General features: G+C 42.8%; 1 protein-coding gene across 3 annotated transcripts in view; it reads left to right on the forward strand.

The window, feature by feature from the left end:
• The window catches only part of CEP85L (centrosomal protein 85L), a 177070-nt gene extending 156846 nt beyond the window's left edge, over positions 1-20224 (forward strand). For all 3 annotated transcript variants that reach the window (XR_012508651.1, XR_012508652.1, XR_012508650.1), the window contains 2 exons: positions 16194-16349; positions 17998-20224. The gene's annotated coding sequence lies outside the window, so the exon portion shown is untranslated. The remainder of the gene's footprint in view (positions 1-16193; positions 16350-17997) is intronic.
• Positions 20225-24590: the final 4366 nt, after the last annotated feature.

The following is a 24590-nucleotide window of genomic DNA, read 5'->3' on the forward strand; positions in this document are numbered from 1 at the left end:
ATATGTCAAAGATTTTATTTAACTCAATAATTAAATGAGGGAACTGGAAAAGCTATTACAACTAATTCAAAAGAGAATCCAAAGAACAAACACATTTATAAATCAGAAATAGTGAAATTAATTTGCAAGTGGTTGCAAAACAGTTTTCCGTCACGGGGAAGGGAAGTCAATGGAAACTCCAGTAGTCAGAATTTATTGCATATTGACAAACAAGACTTGTCAGTAGACAATTATTTTGCCTTATCATCAGTTATCTACAATTTATGAGAGCTGTGAAATGGCTCCAAGGCAGTGACGGGATTACATCAGATAACCTGGAAGTGCTTCCGCTTCTAGTGAAGATGCTCAGTAACCAGTTTTGCTTATTTCAGATTCCCTTCCAAAGTCTTCTTCTATTTTTCCTTAGATTATAAGGCACTTGTATCACTTCAAATACCGTTGAGGCTTGTGTGTATAGTTGACATTTGTAAATTCTTCCTGAGCCCAATCCAGTCATGCAATATTTCCTCATGAGGCTCCTCTAGGCAAAGCAACAAAGCCGTGAAATAGACGGGGATGGATCTGTGAAACACAGCCAGAGGTGTGTTCTGTTAAAATGTTTATTTAGAAACTAAATCTTTGCGTGGCTTTCATTTTCTATTTTTTGAAACCATATTTTTCGCTCCTTATTATTGGCTGGATAGTTTGTAGCTTATGAACTATTTGTTTCAGTCTGCAGACCTGATACTTAGGCAGTGGGCTGTGATTGCCTCATCTCGACCCTTTGAAGAGGTGATACTTTTACCGTTGATGTATTAACTAGTATTTGCTATTTCCTCTGGATTCTTCCTTCACACAGGTTTAGAAAGGATTTTCCTAAAGGATCCCACAGAAAGGAGTTAGCAGTAGTTTTGTGTGAATTTGCTCCTTTCAGTTTCCCAGACTCCAGAGACTACTGCCAACAAGAAAGAGGCTGTGGCTGGGGATAGGAGATGGATGTAAATCATGGTATTCCAGCAGGGACTTGCTGAAAGGAACATCCGAGGCAGGTTTCGGGGAGAGCTCTGTTTATAGTTATTGTCCTGCCTCTGTTAGGAATGTTGGCAACAACTGGTTTAAAGATTGTATAAGACATATCAGTGGACTCCAACCCTATGCGAGGTAATCTTTGACCTCGAATGACCTCATCTAGTGAAAAAGCTTTTTTTTAAATAAATTTAAAAATCTATCTGCTGTGCACTAATCCAAGTCATAAGAAATCCTCTTTTTACCATGATAATGCTTTATATTTAGAACATTAGAAGAAGCAAATGGAGCCAAAAGGAGATACAGCTGCTGTGCTAGGTAGACTCATGGTCCCGCAATAATGATTTCCATCAGGACCCTCAGACCTTATTTGGAAGTGAGGTCTTTGCAGATATAGTTAGTTAATTTGAGATCCTATCGGACTAGGATGGGCCCTAATCCAATGACTGGTGTCCTTACAAAGAGAGAAAACAGAGACGTAGACACAGAGAGGGAAGAACACCCACGTAACACAGGGCCAGAGACTGGAGTGGTGCTTCCCCACGCCGAGGAGCACCGAGGGTTGCTGGTGGCCACCAGACGCCAGGAAGAGGCAAAGAACGACTCTTCCCTAGAGTATTCAGAAAGAACATGGTTCTGTCGACACCTTGATTTTGGACTTCTAGCTTCCAGTGTTACCGAACCAGTTTCCTTTGCCCAATACGCCGCAAGCAAGCACTGAGACACCAAGGTTTGCAGCAGAGAAGGAGTTTATTCACAAGACAGCCAAGTGAAGAGACGGGAGAACAAACCTCAGCTCTGCCTGGCTGAAGGTGGGGAACTTGCAGTATTTATGGGTGGAGGGTCTAGGATGGTCAGAGGTGTGAGGGAAAGTGATTGGAGGCAGGAAACGATGCAGTCATCTCTCTGCACAGGTGGCGACTGAGCTACATGCTTCTTCATGGGAGGCCTGTGCAAATCCAGGGGGGAGTTGGTATGAAACATGTGGGGAAATTTGGGGCCGTGATGTCAAAAGGTCACCTACTGGATAAGCAAGTCTATTCTGTGCGGACTCCAATCTGCCATGTTGGATCCATCTGGTTTCAGCCAGCTTTGTTGGGTTATATAGGAGCAGAGGGGCTTTTCACAAGCTGTTCCCTTATCTGTTGTTCTGTAAGACAAGCTCAAGAATTTCTGTTAGTCACCAGCTCCTGTTAACCCTATGGGCACCGCCGCACCAGACCCAGGACAGAATGCATTTTGCTGTTTTCAGGCTGCTGGTCTGCGGTGCTTGGCTAGGACAACCTGAGGAAGCCAACACAGCGCCCTTCAGCAAAATGGAGGTGAGCCGCACCTTGGCTTCACTGTCCCTGGCAATCCTCCCTCTCCTTCTTGCTTACACATTCTTTAATGGGTTTTCATTCCAGTGCTTTAAATAGCACCTTGGAAGGCATGTTTCAAAAGAATGAAAGTCTCTGAGGTCCTGTCAGACGCCATCGCACCTGGGCTGGGAAGGCTTTTAGGGCAAGTGGAAACTTCGCAGAAGCTTTGGGAGAACTAGATCCCCTTCTCTCTGGAGTAAAACTTCAGACAAGCAGGAGCCACAGCTCCCCTCCTGCCCCCAAAACAGTGCCAGGTTGTGGGTGTCCTCAGGCACAGGGCTCGCCTAGGCCGGCCTGCTGTCAGCTTGGAGGGTCCATGACACTCCCAGGCATCCTGATGTTTGCGCACTTGTCACATGCCTTTGTCATCACTTCCCATACATCGCAGGGGTCTCTGAGTACTTCTCCCAGGAAACAGGCCCTTGAAACCCACCACTGTGATGTACAGTGCAGTGAACATGCCAATAAAACTTGCTGCTAAAGCTTCATTCGGAACCTTCTCAGCAAACACCCAGGCTCCTAATCTTTGCGTAGAACTTGGTTGGGGGACTATTGCCTCCTCACCCTTCCTATGGTAAACACGCAAAAAAACACACTAAACTTGTGTCACCAGCTTAGGGTACAAATATAGTTATATTTTCCCTCCTAATGGCTACATTTTAGCAATCTTCTTTTGGAGCTCTCCTCCCCCTTTGGGTTGGTCTGGGAATGTGGGGACTAATTCAGTTCAGAGAGGGTGAGTTCTGCCCTTGTGACAAGCAGGGCACCGACAGTGGCCCGGTGGATGTGCTTGCAGCCGCAGACACACGCTCTGCTGGGCCTTGCTCGCTCCCACGCCCGCCTTTGGGCCCCGCGCTGAGCCAGAGCCACTGGCCATTGTCCCTGGACTGCAGGTGAAACCCCCTTGGGGTCTGTGCTGTCTTCTCCGCTGTCTCCAGCAGACTTTGGTCTGAGCCATTCTGGTCCACTCGACCAGTTCGAAAATACCTTGGGATTTTGGGAAAGGGGTTTGGAGTTGGGCTTTTCCCTCCAGAAGTGCGTGCAGATGCAGATGATCACGACGTTTCCGAGAGCTCTGAGGAGTGAAGGGACATTTTCTATGTCACATAAAGTAAAAAGGTCCAGTTATACACTTTTCCCAGAGCCATGGGTACTTAATTTTTTGAAATCAAAAAAAGATCACTTACTCTCTCCTCCTTTAGCTAAAACAGAAGCAGACTTAAAAAAAAAAAAAAGTCACCTCACTTCATAACACAGAGTGACCAGACGAAGTCAATCGTTTTCCACAAATCATACTTTATTAAAAAAAACACTTTGAAATGTAGGAAAATAGTATGAGCTGATTGCAGAATGTGTGAAAACGATCATATGTTTTCAAAGTGAAAAAAACCAGGTGAGACTTGTCAGTCTGACTTCCAAACTACTACCAGGACAGCATCGCTCACTTTTTATATTTGGACTGAGGCCAGGTGGGGGAAGCATCCAACATCTTAAAATGTCCAAACTTGGAAAGAAAGCCTGCTCATCTACCAGGAGAAAGTCAAGCCCATGACAGCTCCCCTGATGGTAAGAGAGAGAGGAGAGAAGCCGAAACTAAGGAAGCACGTGGCTAACAAAATCACCAGCCTAATGGAAAAGTCCTGACTCTTGCATATAAGAAGACTTGTGAAACTGCAGGTGGTAGAAATCCTTGATTACAGCAGGCATTCTCATAAATTTCTACCTCCCCTATTCTCCCTGATAAGGATTCAGTGAACGTGCAGAATTGTGGCCCATTTCCCATACCCATTTCTCCCTTCTGTGGAAAAAGGACTTGTGATCACAATTAAATGTCACTGGACAAGCAGAATTTGATAATAGATTAGGTAAATCTGTTTTAGGAGTGGTGATAATGATGCTCATGGAAATGCTTGAGTTGCTCCAAGTTTTTATGTGCAATTTTTCTTTGATTGACCTGAAGAACAGGTCCATCATCTGTGACTCTGCCGCATTGCTGCTGGTCAGCAGTTAATCAGTTCTAGTGACGCTAAGCTGACAGCTGGAATTGGGATGCGGGTGATTCTTAACTGTCTCAAATGCCTGCAGGTCTGAGAACCTAACAATGGAAGTGAATATGCCTAAAATACCACTGGTACAAACACATGTAACTACCCACATGTGGATTTCCAAAACAGGCTGTAATTAAATTGATAACTAAGCTAAGCTAATATCAATTTACAATTAAAGGCAAGAATAGTAGCATTGACAGCAATAGCCAGCTTAAGAAAACACTGATCTATGACAGAATGTTTCATTAATTTTTCGGTGGGGGTTTTTATTTATTTTTAATGAAGGTGCTGGGGATTGAACTCAGGACATCGTGCATGCTAAGCACACACTCTACCACTGAGCTATACCCTCCCTGCTGAGTGTATTTTTTTTTTAATGTAAGCATTCTAGTTACACGTGTGTCTTATTTATAAAATTTTCCTTATTAAAATAGAGGCTTCATGAGACAGAGAGTTTTTGGTCGTTTGTTTTGTTCAGATGGACTTCCAGTTCTAGACCAGTGCCTGGCACAGAGCGGTGCTCGGCTGTAGATGTTGAGTGAATGGATTCACTTTACATAATTACAATCACTGCAAGACCACCAAATCTCCCAGTAGGAACCCCACCACTAGGCAGCACTTGTTAGAATATAAAAATTAAAGTCTATAGACTTATGCTTTATTTGTCCCATGAAGTTAGCCTGCAGCCCACTATGGCCTCCCCTGCCCATGTCTGACTGTGCGCCCTACTTTGAAAATCACAGATTTAGACTCTACGCCTACCACAGTTGTCCCTCGGTATCCATGGGGCATTGGTTCCAAGACCCCATGGGTACCCAAATCCTTGGTTACTCAGGACCCTTATATAACAGGGCATTTTACAGTTGGGCCTCTGCACCTGTGGGTTCCACATCCACACAGCTGGTTGAATCCACAGACGGCGAACCCATGGGTGCAGAGGACGGACTGTGCTCTGCTGTAAGTTTTTGCTGTTCGAAGTCTGGCGGGGGAAGCAACTACACCCACGTCACAGGGAACTTGATAGAAGTGCAGAATCTCAGGCCTCCAGTTGGACCTACTGAACCAGAATCTACGTTTTAACAAGACCCCCAGGTGATGCATATGCATGTTCGAGTGTGAGCAGCACCGCTTTAAGGACAGTAGTCAGCACAGCACGGTGACCAGAGCTAACACCACAGTATTGTATACTCGGAAGTTGCTAAGACAGTAGATCTCAAGTGTTCTCATCATACACACACGCACGCACGCACAATCCATGTGATGTGATGGACGTGGTGAATAACCTTATTGTGGTAATCATTTTACAAGATATACATGTATCAGCTTATCACATACATCTTGAACTTACACATTGTTAAATGTCAACTGTGTCTCAATAAAGCTGGGGGAAACCCTGAAGCCACTGCCTTAACAACACTCGGCTCTGATCCCTGGACACTGCACCCAGCCAACTCCAAACAGAGCCGCATGCAGGCACCTCAGTGATCAGTCTCTAGTTAGTCCATCAGTCAAGAACTGCTTATTGAGCATCTCCTAGGTGCCCGGCACTCTAGGTGCCATGCCTTTAGCTTCCAGTGTGGCTCCCCAACACTGCTGTACAATGTTCTCACTAATATTCACACGGAGTGTCGAGCCATGAGGCACCTTAGGGAAGATATTGTCCGGCCCCTTTATTTTGCCTGTGAGGATACTGAGGTTGTGTGCGGCCCCGGGACACACAGAACAGACTAAAGTCCAGGTTTTTGTTTACACCACACTTTATTCTTCCTCCATATAGAAGACTCAAGAGCGAGAATGTTAGGTTTGACCTCTGCACATAGGAAGTAGGGACAGCTTGTCTCCAGAAGGCCCAGGGCGTAGTGACGTGTGTCACCTTCTTACATTCACCTCCAGTCGTGAATGAGAGAGCATTTAAGGAGAGCTGAAGTGCAGGTCCGATTTTGACAGGAGAAACTGGGTAGAAGGGAGTGTTCCAGGCACCAAGATCTTGCCCGAGATGGAGCAGTAAGGGTCATGTGTGAAGACGGCTAATGGGTCAGTTTGGCAGGAGGCGACCAGATCAGACTAGACTGTGGAGTTGGGGGTCACAGCTTGGACAGCGTCAACTGTAAATGAGGGACAGGAAGTCACTGAACTTCTAATAATCTTGAAACCCCTCCCCAGCTGCTTTTTCCACAGCCAATCTTCGTCTTTCATCTTTGGCTCAGAGCTTGACAAGGAAAGTCGCTTTTCGCTCCTAAGTGTAGTCGGCTTCCCCCTTCCAGTTGGTCTTGCGCACATCGACCAGCTGTTTTTAGACTCCACTCTGTTGTGTTGCCTACTGCTCAAAATACTTTGGGAACTTAAAATAGAGAACAAAGGTAAGGCTGCTCAGCCTGGCATCCTCAATCTGACTCTCACTTTCCTTTCTGGTTTTATTCCCTGTGACCTGCTCTAGAGCTTCCTGCCCTGGCTAAGCAGAAGAATTCACTGCTTTACAGTAAATTAAGTGCATTTCTGCCTCGTGGCCATGGCCCAAGTTGGGACAGCATTTCCTTCTCTCTAGGTCCATGAATCTCATCTTCCTTCTGCATGCAGCTCCTCCAAGATTCCCCTGACTCAGCCTGCTGTAAGCACCAGCTACCCTCTCTTCCCCAAATCCTTTGCAATGTTCTCTGTTGTTCAAATAACAACTTACTCATCCTTTCATTCAGTTGAAATTTGTTGGATGCCTGCTATGTCAGGTCCTAAGAGGATAAATGCCTCAGCCCCAGAGTTGGAAGAGCTGACAATCTAGTGGGGAAATAGTTGCCCTCAAAATAGAATATGATGCATGCAACCAAAGCAGTAAAACTGAGTGACGTGAGAGCATGAGCACAAATTAGTGGAAAGTAGGAAGGGTGGGAGGGAAAGAGAAAGGGAAGAGGGAAAGGAGAGAGAGCATGTGAAGGCTTTTTGGTAACAATGATTCCTCAGTTTAGCTTTGAAAGATGAGTGGTGATCACAGAGGCGTGATGGGCTGGGGAAGGATGAGTCCATGAGAAGTCTTGCGGGAGACAGTGGCCCATCTGAAGGATCACACAAACCAACTGAGCAGGTCCTTGTTGCTGATGATGCTCATGGAAACATGTGATTTGCTTCATGCTTTTAGGAACAATTTTTCTTGTTTTTTAAATTTTTTAAATTATTTTTTAAATGGAGGCACTGGGTATTGAACCCAGGGCCCTGTGCATGCTAAGCAAGTGTTCTACCACTGAACTATCCTCTCCCCCCAGAATAATTTTTCCTTAATCCACCTGAGGGGCAGTCACATCATCTGTGACATTCTGCCACAAGGCTGCAGGTCCCCAGTTAATCAGTGCTAGTTAGAATGAGTTGACAGTTGGACAAATATTTCAAAATCATCAAATATTAAAATTCTTTCATGAAATAAGCTCTTTTAAAACAGAACCAGCGTCTTTTCTTCACTAAGCTACAGATGATTATGGTGATGAATTACTGCTGACTTTTGACTCCTCTTAACTCAATAGGTGAGATACAGTAAAACTCTGTTCTTTCAGCAAATACTGAGTACTGTGTCAGGCTCCTCTTATGTCTCGCTTCCCATCCTCCCCTCCTCTGTGTGAGCTCTTACCAACTTCCCCCAGGTGCACTGTCTCATGCCAGCTGCTCATGGCTTTTCTGTTGACCATGAAGGCTGGGACTCTGGGGGTCCTGTGCAGCACCTGTGTGCCCGCAACTCAGGAACATAAGGGGGGCCAGTAGGAGACGGGGGCCAGTGGAAGAATTCTTCTCTCTTCCCCGCCCCGGGGAGAGTCCTGAGATGCAGTTCGTATACTTAGCAGAGGACGGTCTTTGAGATCAAGCAAACATTTGCACTCAGAACCCATTTCCCCTACTCTTTTGCTCTTCTGGGGTTTCCTTCACCAGCAAAGTAGTTGAATTTAAAGCCTCTGTCTTAGTCTCTGCTTTTATTATGTGCTGGGAACTGTTCTAAACTTTTGAGATATAGGGAACAAAGACTACTGAAGTTTATCAGCCCAGAGCTCTTTGTATGATCTTCATGAGGGTTGTGAAAACACAAATTGTATCGTTTGTGCATATGCAGATGTTTGATTGTTTAAAATATTTTCCAGTGGTCTCTACTGAAGGAAGAAAATTTTTTAAAGTATTAGAATAGAACGTTAAATAAGGACATTAAATATAAATAATTATATGATATGTAATTAGGATATGTGGAGCTATGTAATTATAGAGAAACAGAAAACAAAGACAGTGGCTCCACAGAAGAATTCTAGGTACTATGGCCCTAAGTTTCTTTTCCAGGATGTATTTTATTTCTCACCTTTTGTTTCAGTTGCAGGTATTTCTTTCTGGATTCCCACCCCAAACCTCAACTCCAAATAATAACAATCAATTGTTTTTTTCTCTTAAAATGCCTCAGTTTAAACAATCAGTGTGTATTCCCACAAAACTTTGACCTTCTTTACGGAGATCCAATCAGCACATCAGGATGTCTGATGATTAGAGCATAATTTAGGAAGACTGGGCATCACTCAAAGTTAAGCCTCAAAACTGAGGGGCATTCTTACATGTTTTTTAAGGCTTGGTGGCTTAGATTCCTGTGCTAATGACATTATAAATTTTCTTTGATGCATAGGAAACTGACAAAGAAGAAACTGTTTTCATTACTGAAGGCTTTGAAAATATATCGAAGGGAAGATGGTTAACTTTCATTTTTATTAGTCATTTTAAAGCATTCCACAATGAAGACTAGGCGCTGTTATTTCTGGTATTCTTGAAAGATCTTCCGAGCTGGCAGACCTATTTTGATCTCCTGAGTGTTTTAAAAACACCACATCTCACCTCCCCTGCCCCTGATAGCTCCACCTTTAACTTTCTCCCCTAAACAAGAACCTTTTCCACATCTTCCTGGTGTCTCTGCCTGAACATGGCCAGTCACGTGGAACTAACTCCGTATGAATACTGTGTTTTTCCAGGAATTTCATCGACTAGGGGGTCCACTTGTCACTGTGAAACAGAAATGCCGCTTATCCGGGCTGCTCTTGGGGGAAGCAGCCCCCGGTGACTGTTTCAAATAATTGCCAATACCATCCAATCACATGCTTACAGAGGCAGGTGAGAAGTCAGGAGATAGGAGGCGTTTGTGCAACCAGACTTCCTAAGTTTGTTCTCAGGCAAACGTGTCATTGATCTACCAAAAATTAAAAAGGCTCATCTTTGGATAAAATAACTAGTGTTACTTTCTTCCCCTTAGCCTCAAGTTGGCTGGGTTTTGATGCCAGTTTTAAATTTCTGGCTCTTGGCGAAAAAAAAAATCAATCATCTTGCAAACAGAAGTGCTTCCACTTCTTGGAAAATAGCAGGAGGTTCTACTTATAAAGGGAAGGATTCGAAAAGACTAAATTGTGGTTGCCACCTTAAAGTACAATTTAGCATTTAATACAATAATTTTTGGCAAGAGTGTGGCTGGCTTCTTCCCTGCCCAGAGCTGTTATTTGCTGTGCCTGCTTCATTGTTAGCCTCCTTTTCAAAGCAGAGCCCCCGCTGGTTTTTGCATCCCCTGGAAGGCAGGGGTCCTATTTTTTTCAGCTTCTTGAACTGAACTAGAATTTATGGTTTGGCACCAGGAAATGTATTTTCTGCAATTTTCCTCTTTCTGGGAAGTATAAAATGAAATGCAAACGAAAGTTAAGTCTTAGTTCATATTGAATACCCCAAGGACTGTCCCTGCAGAAGGACTGTAACTTTGTAGAGAATTACTAAGACTCACTGTTTCATAAATGACATATTTTTGCACAACCTCAACTTCAGGGAAAACTTGTCTAAGTGGCCACATTTTTAGGGAGTTGAGATGATTGGGGAATTGCTGTCTAGTTTTCAGCTAATAAAAGCTGGAGACCCATTAGAAAATTTCTGCTTGCGGAATGGGGATTGCTTTGGAATCACTTCTTTTGCCGTAAATACGCTAAGTTCTGGTGGTCACCCCATGTATCCACGTGTCATCTGCACCTTCCCTTTCCTAATAACCTCCCCATCCACACACGTGGTACCACAATCAGGCTTTGGTTCCTTAGTGTCATCTAGTTCCCTCCGGGAACAGGAGCTTTACTAAAGTCCTGGTCACTTGTCAGGACCAGAACCCGCCCAGATCTGCCACCCTTTCTCTGTGCTCAGGACTACTGTTTCCCCCAATGTCAAGCACTTGAGGCTCGTCATTTCAGCGAATCCAGATCCTACGTGTTCATCTAGACTCTTATCAGGAGCCTTGTTTCCCCATAGGAAGGGAGCAGCCCCCTTTTCTCAGCAGGGTAAGTGCTAGGATTGGGAGTGTTGCCTCTCTCCATCTACTTCTCCTGCTCTTCCCCAAGGGAGAAGGAGGGGCAGTGTGGCTAGAACTTACCATCTGTGGAGTCTGAGCCAAGTCAGCTGGTAGGAGAGTAACTGGGCCCCCTAAGCCAGGTTCAGGCTCCATACATTTGTTTTCTTTCTCTCCCTCTGTTCAGATGCAGGGCATTTCTTCTCCCCCTCACTTCTGGATCCAGGCACAGGGTGGCCAGGTGCTCTTCTGCTTTCTGTCCTCAACCAGTAAGCACACCTGGATGGGGCCAAGGTCCACAGCAGTTGGGCCTTCCCTCTGCAGTGACTGGGAGACCAGCACTCAAAATCTACCCTTCAAATGTACTTCGTTTCAAAGACAAGGTGGTCATGGTTACCACAGTGAACAGCTGAGCAGAAGTGGTCAAAAGAATAGTCTGACCTGCAGAGCCCCTTAGATGAAGGATCCCTGAAAGGAGGGATCCTTGAATGCTGAATTCCCTAAGGGGAAAACCATGCTACACAGGAAAAATTAAAATGATAATTTTCCTCATGACCTTCCCAAAAGGGATCTGTGGCTATTTCCCAGGGTGACTGTGCACTGGGGAAAGGAGAATGATCAGATGTTGTGAGTCTGGCTCCGAATTGACACTATTTCCTAGAGATACAAAATGCTACTGCGGTCCATCAGTCAGAGTAGGGTTAAATGATGTCAACTGATAAATGAACTTTTGGCTTTTGTTAATCTAACAGTGTGTCAGGTGAGTTCCTGAACCCACCCTGTGACTAATTCCCCAATTCTAGATTACCTTGTTAGAACAGATCCACTCAGCAGCTGACAGAAGCCCCAGATTGGTTCTATGACCTGGGAAGTGAGAGCCATTATAGTGGGAGAGAGCAAATGGTCACCATTCAAACACCTCTACCTACCAAAGTAGTAAACCCACAGTAATACTGCCTTATCAGAGGTTAGTACCACCATGGAGGATTTGGAAGATTTGGGTGGTGATTTCTACCAAATCGGCATTTTTTATTTGGCTGATGAAGAAGACAAATGGATCACAGAGCATGATGGTTGATTATTGTAAACTTAATCAGCTGGTGACTCAAATTACAGTTGCTGCTCCAGCTATGACTTTCTGCTGGAGAAAATCAACATGTCCCCTGGCGTCTGGTGTGCAGTAGTTAATCCGGTGACTGCTTCTCCCTCCATACTTCCTAGTAAAGCCATCGGAGCAGTTGGCTTTCAGTTGATAGATGTATACTTTTACTGTCTTACCTCCAAGCATATTGACTCTCCAGCCCTAAGTCAAAAATCTGGTCCACAGGGATCTTGCTCACTGCTCCTTTCTATAGGATATCATGCTAGTCCATTACCCCAGTGATATTAAGATGGTAGGACTTGGTGAGCATCCTATAGCAACTGCTCTAAACACCTTGGTTAGGCATATATGTGACAGAGGGTAGGGAATAAGTCTTACAAAAATTCAATAGTGTTGCATGACCAAGCAGGTCTGATGATGTTCAAAGTGTCTGTAGCAGACAAGATGTCTTAGGAATTTTGGTAGGCCCTTACAGGTGAATTTACAGTGCAGAGCTTTAAGATTTGGAGCCAAGTTATCCTTTGCAGATGGTTACTTTTCTCTTGAGAAACATTTCTGCACTGTTCAAAAGTCAACTGTAGTTCAAAGTGAAGTAAAGTGACACAGATTGTGGTCCTAACACTGGGATGCAGAAGTCCCAGATAGCAGCCCAACAACTACACGAACCACCATTTTGATTATCTTGCCCATGTAGACATCAGCTGTTTTATAGCTACAGTCCTGGTTGACAAAGAAACTTATAAAATAATTTTATTTAGAGTTGTTCTTTCTACCCATGCCTGTCTGCACAGGTGCTGATGGCCCTGAGATAAGCCTACGAAAATCCAGCAGTTGGTTTTGGCCTCTGAGGTCCTTGAAGAAGTGAAGCCACTATTCTGGTCTAAGTCCCCAGAAGGCCTTTCTCTCAAGAGCAGGAGTGAGCACTTATATGTAGAATAAAAACAAAAAAAGACACAAATGAACTTATTTACAAAACAGAAACAGATTCACAGAAAACAAACTTATGGCTACCAGGGGGCAAAGGAGGTGGGGAGGGATAAATTAGGAGTTTAGGATTTGCAGATACTAACTACTATAAATAAAACAGATAAACAACAAGGCCTTCCTGTATAGCACAGGGAACTATATTCACTAGCTTGTAGTAACCTATTATGAAAAAGAATATATATATGTATAGCTGAATCACTATGCTGTACACCAGAAACTAACATTGTAAATCAACTATATTTCAATTAAAAAAAAAAAGCAGGAATGGATTTCTCTACACACAAAAACATTTCTTCTCACCCAGTTTTAGATTTTAGAAAACCTATCTTGATCCCAAAATAAATCCTCTTCTTCCTAAACACAAACTGGGCCCTGTGCTTTAAGTTACCAGGCAAAGCTGTAATTAATATTCAAACACTAAAGCTTGTCAGGCGTGTATCAATTAGCCACTCAAGCCCCGAGAGCACCAGCTTCAGGAGGAACCCCAGAATGCTGGGCTCCCCATATGGTTCTTTGTCCTCTAGATGCTCCTTCCTCTAGGTATAGGATTTCTTTGGCCAAAATGCCCTATGTTGGTGCCTAGGGTGCTAATCGCTCACCAACACTACTTCTGGGTTCTTTGCCCGTTGGATACAGGCAAAAGGACATCGGCTGCACCTTACGGTAGAGTTTCAGCCGTGCTGGCTTGGCAGCCTCTGATAAACAGTGTTAGATGGTGGAGATTGGGCTCCCCATCTGGGCCTTGTTCCTTACCCGTAGGGAGAGTTGTATCTGCAGTGCACACTTTGCCAGCCAACCACACAGAGAATCTACCATATGTTTGGCAGAACGGAGGGCCAGCAAGAAAAATGACAGAGTGCTGTTGGCCTTTCAGTGCCGTGCCGCTTCCCCACCCTGATCAGCTTGGTAAATGTGTGCCAGAGTATTCTCTGTCTTGCCAGACAGATCGGTTTTTATTCCAGTGAGGAAGAATGAGTAAAGGGGCAGAGAGAAGATCTAGAAGTATTCCCCTCAACGCTGCTCCTTCGTCTCTGTGGACACGTGAGGGAGGCAAGGTTTCCCCCAAAAGATTCCAGCTGGGATGAGGCTATTGCTCTTGTTTTGACAAGAGCATCCTTGTTGGATGTGGCTGTGGGTGGGTAAGAACTATATTAGAAATAATTGATAGAACTTCAAAAGCTTAGTTTTAGCTTAAAATCCCTTTGTAAATAGCCGACAGATTAACCTGTTTCTGCTCGTTATAAAGCAGGGTAGGGTATTTTTCCTGCTTTGTTCCCTTGAGCCCAGAGATTTAGAAATGGGAACTCTGGCTTATACAGAAACGACTTCAACTCTCAAGGTCAAACAGCATACTGGTGAGCTAGCATTTTTTAAATTTACTGTATTTGCTTACTCTGCCTCCCATCAAGCAGGGTTGTCCATATGCCTTTCTACAAAGAAAGCTGTGGGGTGTTGCATAAAACTGCTGACTCATCGTCATGGTACAGCTGAATGCACTGTCTTCAGGTGCATACTTTCCTGAGTAATTTCTTATTTATTCTACATTTTGCTGGCCTAAGTCCTGGGGATGCAACTGTAAACTTTGCATTGTCCTTGTCTCTCCTGAACTTCAAAGTATCAAGCAAATGCCTTATTCTTTTAAATAGAGTCTCATAAATTTACACAAAATTCTGACTGCTAAATACAATAAGACCTTCTTTAGAGGAGGACATTGTGTTGATCTACAAAGCTGATCACAATATAGATCAAATTGTAATCCCCTCTATGCATCTCTGTCACTGCAACCCAAGAGGAATGCTCTCCATGTGAACAGATCATATTATATGGCATTTAACAAATAGAGTTACTCAAGATAAAAAGATACTTATTGGTCATGCAAGAAAGGGAATTTATCAGCTCAAGTAACTGGGAAATACAGGGAGCATCTGGCTTCAAACAAATTTTGAATAATATCATCAGAGCCCTGCTCCCCTCCATCCCCATGTATCGTTGCACGTGGAAAGGATGGCTAATGGTAGCCTCAAGCCTACATTTGCCACTCCTAATCCCAGCCAGCATCCATTGACTACATGTTAAAGAGGGCTCTGTCCCAGTTTGGCTCATAGGTTCACTCCTGAACCAATCACTGTGGCCAGTGCTGTGGAGGACTGTGATTGGTCAGGCTCAAGTCATGAGCTCACCCCTGAGAACTGGGGTTTTTTTACCCCCACCCTTTAGTCCAACTGCATGGAATAAGAAAGAGGTAACTCCATAGAGAAAAGAATGATGCTAAAAGGTGAACAGGAAAAGAGAGCTGAATGGTAAAACACAAAACACATCTAGAGCAATCAACTCTCCAGAATAGGCCCTTCAGATCTACTCACACTTTCTAACAAGATTCTTACGCCCTTTGTGCTAGAGTTCTGGTAAAGGTTTGAAACAACTCGAGGTGTGGTGAAAAAACCCTGATTGTACCATTTGTCAAGTTGTGTTGTGTAAATACTCCAGCAAGGCCAGTTTCAAGGCACCAACCTCACATCACTGCACACGGAGCTAGGGAGAGATGCGCAATAGAGTTCCAGGGTGGACTACTTCTGTGACACAGATCCAGGCCATGTGAATTACCTTGAGCCTATAGGTAACAGGAAGTGTAGTAACACAAGTGGGAAGTGAGGGGCCTTGAGTATTAATTACATTTGGTTTTTTTGTTTGTTTGTGGGGGGATTAGGGTTATTTATTTAAATGATGGTTCTGGAGTTTGAACCCAGGACCCTGTGTCTGCTAACCACACACTTAGCATGCTGTACCCTCCCCTCATTTGGTTTTGATATAATGTATTTGACTGAAAGTTTATATCATACAATTTTTTTATAACGGTTTTAATAACCTAGCTCAGTCTGTCTAGCCCTTCTGATTTCAAATGCACATTCACCAGTCACACCTTACCTTGAAAATTTTACATATTTACCTGTCTGGATTCTAAAGGCCCTTATCAAGAATTTGCTTATCCAAAGTCTGGTTTTTGAGACAACAAAGTGCTTTTTCTCTCTGTTCTATTTTTAATTAGAAATTTGGCTTCCAGTAAGCTTGGTTACACTGAAGTAGGAGAGAAAATTTGTTCAACATTTAGCTATCTTCTTTTAGATAAATTAAAAAAAATTCATACAAAACCTACTCCCACAGAGAGTAGATCAAACACAGACTACATCACAGTAAATGAATAAAATACAGTCTTAGAGGAACACAAGTGGTTAAAACCAAGAACTCGATACATTAAGTATGTCAGTGAAAAAAAAATCAAAGTGACTTGCAGCAGAACTAAACGAATTCAAAGAAAGATGATGCAAAAGTTCAAAGACTTGCTAATGAGCAACTCTTATTCTTTTTCCAAGGAGGAGGCCAGAGAGAGGTCAGAGAGATTTCATTTCGTGTTCTGACCTCGCTCGGAGAGAACTTGCTCTGCACTCTGTTGCGGCTCAAATGGACAGGCTGGAAGTGCTCAGGGAACAACTGACAGAACCCTGAGAAAGAGGAGCCGGACTCGCCAAGTGAGTTGTTTATGACTAACATGTGTTGGGATGAAAGGTGGGCAAGGAAACTAATGCTGGTGCATGCGAACTCTGTCCTAGAAGCCAATTCCCACTTCGATATAGGCGTTGCATCTACACGAATTGCAAGGTACACCAAATCATTTTCACAGGCCAACTAGAAAACGGGGGGCTGCTCCCTGTCCATAACCAGTCATTCTTTGGGGAGAAAATGTATAAATCACCATCTCACTTTGGGAGTCAATGCTATTATCTGGAACACTTGTTCTCTAAGCAGCAGAATAATGCCAAAGGCAAGAGAAAGATTTCTCTTTAATTAATTTTCACAGTGATCACTTTTGACCCTGATTATAGACCAATGTTTAATCCAATTTTCCTACCAGTTGCGTGGGTTTGAATTTCCTTAATGTTCCGTTTATAGCTGTTCAGTGTGTTGCTTGGAAAATGCTGATGAAATTATAAAGATAGCTTAGTGACTTCACCCAAGACAGGAAGAAAGGGAGAAGAGGCTCAGGAATGAGACAGTCCTTTTTAAGTGCAGATACCCTTTTAGAACTGGGTGACAACAAATACATGAATTTGTCTGTTTCAACATGGTATGTTATAAATACTCCTCATCTCTGTAAACTCCCTCAATAAGTATTTAAAACCTTCCTGGTTCATTAGTTCTTTATTCTGGGCTATACAAAATTAAAGTTCTATGAAAAGGAAAAGATAACCGTTTCTGAGACCAAAGACTCATCCTTGTACGTACCAGTGCATGGCTATTGAGAAGAGCGCGTCTGGATGGAAATTATTTTTCATTTCTCAGCTCTGGGTGAGATGTTGTTAAACAAAATTCCACTGAAGTCTGCGAACTGTCAGTTCTGGAAATACTGTGAGGTTGAGGAAAGGATGCTTCTTGCCAACTTTATGTAGGGGCTCAATTTCTGATGAGCTCAGAACTGGCCTTTGTGGTTTCTGGGCATCAAAAGAGTACAGCCTGGACAAAGCAAAGAAGAAGTGGGCACACGAGGAAAGCGGGCAGGGCTGTCCTTTGCTAGAGGAGCTTCATACTCTATGAATTTGAGGGTGAGGAAGAAGATCTAAGCAGAGTAGAGGAAGCAGAGCCACCTCAAGCTGTGAGAGAGACAGCAGTGCAGGGAGGTGACCAAAAGTAGATCCTGAATTCAGCTCTGTTATCTTGTTTTCCATTCTCATCGGTCAGAAAGACCAATGGTCAAGTAGACTGGCTTCCGTCTTTCTTCTCCTTTCTTTCTCAGGTTAGCTAAGGAGGCCAGTCTAGAGAGGTCTCTTATCAGAGGCCCTGGACCTCCAGGTCACAGGAATCAGGCAATGTCAGGATGCCAGTTACACAATATTAGGGGCTGACTCCGTCATAGAAGAGACATAAAGATGGGGTCATATCTACAGGTGTTAGAGTGGATGAACTAAGACACTATAAATTACGTAGTAAGGGTACTGAGTGATGCCACTGTGGGTTGGGGGTTGGCCGTAGCCAGGGCTGATGACTCAGCAATAAATAGGAAACAAAAGTGCATACGTATGATACAGCAAGAATGCTTCATGAGTTAATCGGGTGCATCCCTGACTACAGGCAGCAAAAAGGGTGAGGCTTCTGTGAACTAATGAGGTCCTTTCTCCACAGATGGTGACGTTCACACAGATTTTCAGCTAAGTCTTGGGGAAGAATGCGGGAGCCATCAGGAATCACTTCCACTCGCCTGCATCAGTTAATTCATAGCTTCAACAGATAATCTGTAATACCTGCTGTGTGTCAGGCACTAGCAATACAGAAGGAAACAAAACGGGAAAAATCTCTACGTCTGAGAGCTTATATCCGTCAGGGGGAGAGAGGCAACAAACAAAATAAATGTCTGGTGTAGAGATAAGCAATGAAAATGTTTTTGTGCAGGGATACGTGTACCTGCAGTAAAACTGTAAAGCAGATCAAGAGAATGCTGAACAGAAAATTGCTGGTAAACTGAAGTGAGAGTGACCACTGACCCTTCTGGAGGTCCCGCTCACGCTTTCTCAGGTGGAGAGCAGCCCTCTGTGGTCCAGCCCAGCTCAGAGCATTTCTGTTCTGTATAGTGTGTAGTACCTTAGCCTGGAGAAGGACTGTGATTGGATTTTGGTCATTGGAAAAAATGCTCCTCGTTAGACAATTTGTGTGTGCAGGAGGTGGGAACAGACTAAGTCTTCTGAATAGTCCAATGGTCCCGCCTCTGACCTGGGCACCCATGATAAAGAATCCTTTTCCTCTGCGGGGGGCTCAGGGGGGGCCACATCCCAGGCACTTTTGCTTTCTCCACCTGTTTTCTGAATCCTTGCCTGAAGTCTGCCGAGTGCTGTGTGAGGTAGTCAGAACAGTGTCCCCACAAACAAGCAATCTAAAGCTGACACTTTGATCATGTCGCTTGCATCCTCTCCTTTATTATAAAAATCCATCAATCTGCTACTGGACTTCTTTTTAAAAATGAGGATTTATTAGCTTTATACTTATTTTCTATTGGACTGTAGCTCTTCAGAATTGGATTGATCACATTTCTGGTTCATGCTTCTCTTAACATTGTTCCACGAATGGTCTCTTTTATTTACTTCTTTGTTGATTGGATTCTTTTAATAATTTCATCAGCAAATGGGACTACATTACAAAGCTTCTACACAGCAAGAGAGATGATCGACAAAATGAAAAGGCAACCCACTGAATGGAAGAAAATATTTATAAGTCGTGCATCTGGTAAGGGGTTAATATCCAAACGATACAAAGATCTCAAAGAACCAAATACTCTAATTTTAAAATGAGCAAATGCCTAAATAGGCATTTTTCCAAAGAAGGCATTCAAACGGCCAACAGACACATGAAAAGGTGCTTACCATCACTAACCATTGGAGAAGTGCAAATCAAAACTGCAATGTGATACCATCTAACACCTGTTAGAGTGGCTATTATTAAAAAGACAAGAGAGAACAAGTGTTAGCAAGGATGTGGAGAAAAGGCAACCCTCGTGCCCTGTTGGTGGGGATGTAAATTGGTGCAGCCACTATGAAAAGCAGTATGGAGGTTCCTCACAAAGGTAAAAAGAGAACTACCTCATGATCCAGCAATTCCACCTCTGGGAACTTATCTGAAGAAAATGAAAACACTAATTTAAAAACATACATGCACCTCAATGTTCATTGCAGCATATTTACAATAGCCAAGACATGGAAGCAACCTAAGTGTCCATCGATGAACGAATGGATAAAAGAAATGTATTCTATACAAATACAATGGAGTATTTCCCATCAGAGGAGCATTGTTTTGCAACATGGATGGACCTTGAGGGCATTATGCTAAGTTAAATAAGTCAGACAAAGAATGAAAAATAATGTATAACGTAACTTATATGTGGAATTAACAAAAAACAAATTTATAGAAACCAAGAATAAGTTGGTGGTTGGCCAGGGGCAGGGGGTAGGGGTGGGGGAAATGGGTGAAGGTGGTCAAGAGATACAAACTTCCAGTTGTAAGATAAATAAGTCCTGGGGAGGTAATATACAGCATGGTGATTATAGTTAACAATACCATGTTGTGTATTTGAAAGTTGCTGTAACTCAATAAAAAAAGTTAAAAAAAAAAGCTGCTAAGAGAGTAAATTTTAAAAGTTTTTATCATGACAAAAAAATTGTAACTATACAATGTGATGGATATTAATTAGGCTTATTGCAGTGACCATTTTGCAATGTATACATATGTCAAATCATTATGTTGTGCACCTTAAACTTATACAATGTTGTGTCAATTACATTTCAATACAACTGGAAAAAAATGTCATTCACTCATATACCACTCAATAAACAAACAAAACAAAACAAAAAACCAGAACCAAGATGATAACCTGCACATGCCTTTTTCGGTCCTTCTCCACCATCCCCTGTGCCTCTTCCGACACAAGGTACCCTCCATCCTGAATCAGCGTTCATCTTTCCCTTGTTTTCTTTTTTATTAGAATTATTTCTAACTTTACAAAAATGAGTAATCAAATTGTATGTTATCTTCTAGGACTTAGTTTTTTTTCACTTAATGTTATATTGTTAAGATTCACTCATAATATTGTGTCACTGTAATTCATTCATTTTAGCTGCTGCATCATATACTTTATTACATGAATATACCAATGGCCTGACACATAAGAACCATGCAAAAATGTAGGTAGTTTTTAAGAAAATGCATTTCCTTTTTCTTTTGCCTACTTTCCCCATAGCTATAAATACCTCTCTCCAGAATGTGTGTTATTTGACCCAGGTTTCACATAGCATTGTGTTTGAAATGATTTTCAAAAATAGGATCAAAAGTATTACGATGACTGTTCAAGAAAACAGTAGCTATCACTTAGGGCCTGCCTAGTAGGCATCAACCTCAGTGCTAGGTGTTTTCTAAAATATTTTCTTGATGAATCTGTAGAACAGTCCTATGAGTCTTCCTTATACTACATTTGAGAAAACTAAGGCTCTTTTGCCCAAGATCAAATAACCACTTGATCTGGAAATAAAACTAAGAATTTTAAACTCCAAAACCCACTTCTCTCTGCTACACTACATTGAACAAAGGTATAGATTACTAGGGGGAAATACTGGAGAATATCAAAGAATGTTATAAAGTAGTTTAATCCAATAGTATGTTCATGTCATTTGAAAATAAAGCTGCGTATATAGCAACAGGATATTTTTTCTTCGAACAGTAAAGATTTTATTTTATAAATAGACTGCTGCTGCTGGTGGTGGTGGTGGTTTTGCTCCTGAAATTCTCTAAATCTCCTTTCACATAAACACAAAAATATGGATGAATTTATAGAATGGAAGGGGAACCAAGTTAATCATCTAAATGTCAACGCTGTGAATGTCATTTTAATCAAAGCATTTGAAATTTCCCTTATGCTGATTCTCAGAGCATCTTTCATAATTGGAAAGAGCTTTGAGCCAATACTATGGTGTTAGAAAAATTTGCAATTGACAGTATATAACTGAAATATCATCAATAAAAATACCAGACTGTGAAATCATTGAGAAATGCTGCCTGCTAGCAAGTTGGCCTTTATGAACAAATCTCCTTAGAGGTTTTATTTTTACCCCAGGCTTTATTTGATCTACTGGCAACCACAGGACATTGAGCTAAGGCTGAAGACATCACAAGGATAGTCTCTTTCATAAGACGATTCTTCTCATCATTGTACTGAATTCTCACGGATAGTTCTTCCTCAGAAGTATGGTGCTTGAGGTCACCAAGCTTTCAGAGGAAGCCCCAAAAGAAGCCAAGGTGTTTCGATGGAAAGCAAAGTTTCCTCTTTCACTCTGGCAAACTGCATTTCATATATAAAAGCCAGTGTTTCAGGGAGAAGAGCTTTTATTTTTCAAGTACAGCAGAAGGCAGGCATTTCACATCACTGCTGAGTCTCCTGCTTTAAGGAGAAACTAACATTTGGTGGTGCATTTCATGGGATGGACACCACACCATTTACCTTCCATAGGCTACCTTGTTCATCCAGTATCACTGCTCCTCTCACAGCCAGGAAATGGAAGCCTAAGGCTGTGAAGTAACTTACACAGCTGGTAGGTGGAGGGGTCAGAACGGATTTCAGTCTGACCCCCAGATCTAGGCTGCTTTTATAACATTATGCTGCCTCTCAGAGAAATACACTGGCTAAGCAGGAATAATATTATGAGCATAAGAATGACCTAATTCTTGTTATATAATGCACCCTAAAATGGGATTTTAAAGACATGTGCTGAATAATTATTTCATTCTAAAATTAAATATATTCTTATTTGTACAGTTTAATAATCTTGATTGCTATGGGGAGGGGGACTTATTCTTTATGTTTTCTGGGAAAAAACTGCTAGTTCTTTTCCCTGTCTTGTTCTTATTCTTCCCCAAGGGAGGAGGATGACCACGGAGAGACTGCGGAGAGTGTCACAGCCAGTGACCCTCCTCCCAGTAGCCCACTGGGTCCTCGTCTCAGGTCCTTGCCTGCTGATTCCTCTGCCTGGAACAGGCTTTCTCTAGACATCTGCAAGGGTAACTCCCCCACCTCCAGCTCTTTGCTCAAGTATTGCCTTCTCAGTAAGATCTACCTGGACCATCCTATTCCAAATCACAAACTGCTTACACACCCCTTCCCCCAATCTTCATGTCCTTCCCTGTTTTGTTTTCATAACACTATTTCCTAACATATGTGATTTATTTATTACATGTATTGCTTATCTTATGTCTCACCAACTGGAATATAAGCTCTTTGTGTGTTTAGCTCACTGATGTATTTCGAGTGTCTGGGCCATACCTGTTTAATGAATGAACAAATGAATGAATGTGAGACTACACATTTCTGTACTTCTGTTTCCTTCCATTTCTTTCTGCAAACCAGTTGTTTACTGAGTTCTGTTTTTTTGGAAAGCCATGCTAAAAATAGCAAGACGCAGGCAGTTCACACAAACCTTCGCTCTAGTCAAGCACTTTCCCTGTGCTCCCAACTCAGTAGGTTTGTTATTGCAGATGAATGTTTTGCATGGTCTGCAAATGTCTCCAGCCTTTAGCCTGTAATATCTATTTCCTTCTCTCTACACTGTAGCAGAAAGAGGAAAGAAACAATTTTAAGTTTTCCTATGAAAAAAACGCTCAGTGATGTCTTATCTTTGCTGATGCCTGCATAGGCTAATGCCAGACAAAGAGCGAGCTCTAGAAAGGACTTGGAGACATGATCGTCTGGTGTAGTCCTCTTTTTACTCCTGAAGTTTTTTTTCAGATGGACCCCGAGGAAGTAAGAATCACACCTTCTTTTGTCTAAGATTATCTAGACAAAGAAGCTCTATCATCCTCTTCAAGAGCTCATCCTTGGATTCTCCCTTCATGTCCAGTTCCTGGTGGCTGTGTTCAAGTGGCTGTTTTCACTTCTGGTCTAAAATCCTCATCCTGCACTTAAAGTCTGCTTCATTTTTCATTTACTCCCAGATGTAGAGTGCCTTGCTGATGCTTACCCCTGTGGGCACCAACATTTAAGATTCTGATTGAAACAACAACGGAGAGCTGGCCTAATAACCCCAGTGCTCTTGGATACATTGTTTTTTCTCCTTCTATTTTCACAACAGTAAGATCGATGTTGCCAAGGTTTCTCCTTCCGTTTTCCAGATGAGGAAACACAGCTTTAGAGAGGTGAAATGATTCACCTATAGGGACCACAGCTATTGAACTGCTGCATATGTTTCAAACTTTGTTGGCCTGACTCCAACTGCTATGCGTCCATTCATACAGCAGAGATTTCCCAGCACCCACCCCAAATCCACTCCTCCTGTCATATGTTCACTGTATGAAACGTGCCAAGCAAGCCTGCTACTAGCCAGGGAACCCACTTCTCAGCCCCCCTTGCTGTTAGCTATGGCCAATGCAGTGGGGGCAGGTGGGGGCGGGGAGGGGTGGGCCACTTCCGCTGGGCGGTTCTTCATGCTCTTTCCCTTCCCAGGGCTCTGGGATGGCGACGTCCAGGACGAGTCTGGGATAGTAGGATAGTCATCAGCCTGCGTCCCTGAATACCTGCTCTGGACCGTCACATGTGGAAAGAGAAAACACAAAACCTTGTTCTTTAAGTCACTGAATCTTCTGGATGTGTTTGTTACTTCAGCTTAAGTTTCCCTAATTTATACAACCCAGTCATTTTGCTTGAACATTTTCAGTGCTGGGGGCTTTATACTTTTCAAGGCAGTAAAGGTTAACTCTTTATGTTGAGTCAAAATATCTTTTTCCTATTGCTTCTGGTTTTTTTCTTTGGAGTAAGCAGGATTGCAGTACACTTCTGCAGAACAAGCCTGCAAATATTGGACCACAGCCTAAAGGCAACCAAGTGGTCTTTTCTTCAGAGCTGGCATAAAAATGTTTGTGTTTTGTAAACACAAAATAATCACTGAAACTAGCTACACTCTCCTAAAATATGCTACTTTGTATGGCATTTGGTATAACTTTTTTTCTTCTGTTGCTTCTTTGAAGACCAGGGAGAGTGGAGCCAGGGAAGGAATTCTCCTCAGAGAATTTTGGTTCCAACTTCTCCCTGATTTAATCTTGCTGTCCAAATGGACTCAGAGAAATCTGATGAAATGGAAGTATTTGGGGGCCAGAGAACCTAAGCTGACTTTATGTTATAGATACCCTCTTAAAGAGAGAGAGAGAAAGAGTAAGGGAGAGTGAGCACATGGCCCTGGGTGTCCACG

The sequence above is a fragment of the Camelus bactrianus genome, chromosome 8 (assembly GCF_048773025.1).
Source record: "Camelus bactrianus isolate YW-2024 breed Bactrian camel chromosome 8, ASM4877302v1, whole genome shotgun sequence".
Classification (NCBI taxonomy): Eukaryota; Metazoa; Chordata; class Mammalia; order Artiodactyla; family Camelidae; genus Camelus; species Camelus bactrianus.